The sequence below is a fragment of the Gavialis gangeticus genome, unplaced genomic scaffold, assembly GCF_001723915.1.
Source record: "Gavialis gangeticus isolate Ggan-Ray unplaced genomic scaffold, GavGan_comp1, whole genome shotgun sequence".
NCBI classification, from domain to species: domain Eukaryota; kingdom Metazoa; phylum Chordata; order Crocodylia; family Gavialidae; genus Gavialis; species Gavialis gangeticus.
The window spans coordinates 4,811,814-4,816,411 of NW_017729029.1; the positions used below are offsets into that span (position 1 = coordinate 4,811,814).

At 41.2% G+C, this 4,598-nt stretch overlaps 1 protein-coding gene across 1 annotated transcript in view; it reads left to right on the forward strand.

Moving 5' to 3' along the window:
• The first annotated feature begins 875 nt into the window (after positions 1-875).
• Positions 876-4,598, forward strand: part of LPAR4 (lysophosphatidic acid receptor 4) — an 84,262-nt gene continuing 80,539 nt past the window's right edge. Inside the window, exon 1 of the mRNA XM_019521141.1 lies at positions 876-1,193. The gene's annotated coding sequence lies outside the window, so the exon portion shown is untranslated. The remainder of the gene's footprint in view (positions 1,194-4,598) is intronic.

Sequence of the window (4,598 nt, forward strand, 5' to 3'; positions counted from 1 at the left end):
GCTCTGCGCTGCTAAAGGGAACAACTTGAAATAAGAATGTACTGTTGTCCCTAAAAGCAAACAAAGATGACTCTGACTGCATACCAGGAAAACCGCTGCTGGGTGAAAAGGTGACATTATTACATAGTTACAATTTACACACCCGGCTGATGCAGAGTAGATCCACAGTGTAAGACATCTGAGGCTGCTTCACCAGTTTGGGATGCCAAGCTAGCACTATTTAAAAAAAAATCAGCAAATACATCCCTTACAAAGCCCTATCATCCCAGAAAATAAACGTATATGAAAAGGTTCCATGAATACATAACTGCAGCTGCATGCTTGGCTATACAGTATTTTACAGCTCTAACTAAACATTTGCGTTTCTCTTCTCCTGCACGCTAACCATCAGACTTCCGGCCAGTTTGGGGAAATATAAATTCCTATTTCTAAAGAGAGAGAGTTAACTAAACTTGACCAGCTGCAAAGAATCAACAACGTCCAAAGATATTAAAATCCAGAATTGGTTACAACTAGATACAAGACATTACTGTTTCTCCCCAGATTCCCTCCTTGACATTTAAAATGTTATATTATTATTATCTATATAGCTTACTTGCTTTTTATAAATATCATTTTCACACTTAGGTTTATTCAGTCTGCAAGTTTTCAGGGTGAAGTATGGACAGAGCTAAGATCTATCCTATGCAGAGATTTTCAGCAGTCCTGTGCTTCAATTCTTTGAGGACCACAGGCGAAAAACAGTATAAATGGAACCATCTGACAGGGGATTGTGAACGGCCAATGATGGCTAAGCTATGCAAGAGTAGTGCCAGACTGGCCTGAGATTAAGTTACAGTGTGGAATGACCTCACTCGTTACACAGACTTCAGCTCTTCTTTAGGTCTGGCAATGAAATTAGTCAGGATTTTTACTGTGCCTATGTCTAAAACCTCTTGCTGTGCAACGCTTCATAATTCATCAAATTGTTGAGCCCAATATTTAGACTCTTATGCGCTACTTGTGAACCTGATTATACTACATTGAATGTGTTCTATAGGCAGGGGCCAAAAATGTTTATAAAAGCGATGATAAAAATCAGACAAAGCTGCTCCCTTTCTGAGGCCATCTGTTGTGTTACTTTTGACAAGCAGCAAGTGGGGAGAGTCATTATCTGAGGACTGAATAACTTCCCGGAGCAGGGAGAGATTTGGGTAAGTTCGTTTGTTTTATCTATACCTTTTCCTTTCCATTAAACAACCGTTTCCTATTATGGAGACAGACAAATGAACCAAATAAACCCAAAGTATCAAATATTACAGAAAGGAAGCAACTTATCTAATGTAACGTGTGTTGGGGGTGGCAGGTACGTGGAAGGATTCATGTTTCAATCTAACTACAGTTGATGGTTGAGTGGCTGAATAGCTGTCATAAACTGTCCACCCAAAGGTTAAGATATCAGATACCAGTAGTTTTATTTTGTGTTTTGCTCCGCCTTCTGAGAGTCCCCACATGATTTTAGATAAAAAAGTTATGTTTAGTTAACCACATTATTCACAGAAGTATTTATTGGTTTAGAGGGAGACTAGTTTGTAAGATGCATGTTATATCAAGCCATTGAAGAAGAAAGCCTCCCAGCTAGTACTGGTATCTGAAAGAATACTTAGTGAGTTACATAACCAGAGTTCACTTTTCAGCTTTATATGAAAAGCAGGAGAACACATTTGCATTGGCCTCAGAGGAAGAAGTTGGCAGAGCACTAAATACTCTTAGTGAAATAAAACAGTTGGGGGGAAACACATGTCCTGCAATTCCTTTGCTTATGATAGCAAGTATAATTTTTCAGTGGTTTTGTGAGACTAAAAACTGCTCTGCTTTTTTTGGATCAAAATGAATTGATTCAACTGTAAATTAGCAACAGATGACATGGGAATGTTTGCTCCAATATTTACAGTTTTAGGCCATGCTTTTATTCTCCAAAAAATATGAGAGCACAACACAGTCGAAAAAATTATATTCCACACCTGTGACAACCTGGAGTTATATGTTACAGATTGCTAATACAATCACTAGAAGACTTTCATCCACAGTTTGGCAAAGCGATCCCAGCTCAGCAAAGTACTTATGTGCATGCTTGAAGCTAAGCAACCCTTACGTTCTTTGCTGAATAGAGACAGACTTAAGCACATGCTTAAATGTTTTTTCTGAATCAGGGCCTAAAGCCAAGAATGATAACCAAAGGGTAATTCTGAAGCACAGATGGACTTTCTCTTACAGGAGATCATACATGATTAAAAGGTACAAGTGGACTGATTTCACATAGAAGGCAGCTGTTGTAAATGACATATAGCAACTGTAAATTTCTGTTCTGGTTAAGGAAAAAAGGGGCCAAGTCCTATATGCAGTCACTGTGCTTCAAATCCACAGGACCAAACTGCCATTTATATACGTAGGCAGAACTCTGAGTTCAGAGAAACTGAATTTGCTTTAAAAAAGCATGTGGTCTGCTGATTGCAAGGGGTTGTGAAGGATACAGACCTTTGCCTCAAATTGAGGCTTTCCCTAGAAAACAATTATTTAAGTCAGGGACAGGAAACCCTCTTGGCCTCTTGGCACTGATCCGGGGGCAGGATCAGTGGCCTGGTGTAGACATAGGGAGGCACGGAGATTAACATAGCCATTGCCTGCCTTACTGCTGCTGAAATGCACCTGTAATCAGGCTCTATAATCTAGAATTGGGTGGCAAGTCTTGCCCATCCCCCACCCCCCTGCTCACCCCACCTAACCCCTGAATTCTTGTTTCTTTGGGGGCTAGGAACAGCAATTACACAAAACAGTATAAATGACTGGAAACTGGTTCCAATCTGTAACGCAACAGGAGTTCAGTGCACATAAACTGCTTTCAAAATAGCTGAAACTGGTGTAAGATAAACCTGAATGGATGTAGCATCAGACTTAACTGATTTAGGTTAAATCAGTTTACTGAACTTCTGTCCCAGATCCCTTCCAGATTTAAGTTAACTCACAGTCTCCCAGCATCCCAGGGTGCTTTGCACCTCCCTGGCACACCTCCCCTTACAGGGTGGGCAGGCTGGCTTTGGCCCAAGCTCTCTGCTTCAGCTGAGTAGGGAGGCATGCTCTAGCACCCACTGGCATCTGGCCTGGAGCACTTCAGGCACGTGGCTGCTTTTCTGGAATCAAAAGTGAATGTCTGTTCTCTTGTCTATCAGTTCAATCTATGCAGGTTAGACTGACCTGCAAAGATTGAATCGATTCAGCCTCGGGCATTTTGACTGTCTGTATTTAACCCAGAAGCCCAGTGGGCTGAATGACATGGGTCCATGGACTGGGTCTGGCTTGCTGGCCTTATCTTTGCCACGCCTGATCTAACCACTTATAAATTAGACCCACCGACATGGATATTTCTTCTCTCTCTTAAGTGTGCATATAAAGTGTAGCTATGAAATTAACCCTTGTAAACGGGGCACAAAAAGGCAGTTTGCAACTACTCTGAGCCATCCCCCCAGTCATAAACATTCTTAGAGATATTATTTTTCAAATAGAGATGTTATTTTTGCCTTGATTTTTGCAATTAGTTTGTGACTCTCTTCTGGGCTCGAGTGCTGCTTTTTTATGAAAACTTCGAAAAACCAGAATCTATGTGTTTCCTTCTACACTTGAAAACACTGGCACAAAGCTAATAAAAAAGACAAGGAACTCATCTGATAAATATTTAATACTTGTACCTTGAGCCAAACTCTTCTGCTAGTGGCATGGGAACAAACCCCATTGTAACCCAAGAAATGAGAGCACAGTTTGAGCCCATTAGTTTTTTGGGGTTTTTTTTAGGTTTATGTACTGAAAATGCCCTAGGACCAAAGCGAGAACCTTTGGGGGGCCACATTCTGATGGCAGGTCCTTGGCTGTAATCCCAGACAGGGCTATCTTGCAAGCCCATGCTAAAGCAAACATCCATTGACATTGCTGGCAGTTCACCTGAGTAAGAACTGACATAAAGTGGCACCATTCTATAAACATCCCTTCCCTGCAAACATTGTAAAACAGACCTGTGCTCACTCACCCTCTGTTCTGGCAAACAGTCCGATCTGTCCTCATTTACCAGAAAAGGGCGGCCGTGGCAGCTGTTCTGCCTTCTACCCCAAAGCAATTTGAAATTTTATCTGTGCAAGGTCGTTTGATTTTGAGAGAAAAGCCTCCCATTCTCCAACAACCTCATATTGTCAAGGGCGAGTGTCAAAGCAGGTAACGATAATTTACTTCTACTAGCTGCATTATGATCTATGGATGCGTATGCACCGTGTGCAGATGTCTGCTTCATTTTTTGTGAACAGAACTAGGGGAAATATGCACAATTGTAATTCATTCAATAAAAAAGTTCCTTTTTTCTGTTCATGAAATACCAAAACAGACTGATCTTTTCACATTTATCTGTGGTTAGTGGTTGTTTGTCACAGTGGTTATGCGCATGAATTTGAGGCTATCAACAGTGCGCAAATGGTATGGTTGGATCATGCCTGCCTGTTATTCATTGGTCACCTATGGCCATACATCATTTCTGCTCCCTGATGGGATTGCTTAAAGCTTAAACCAGGCTCCCC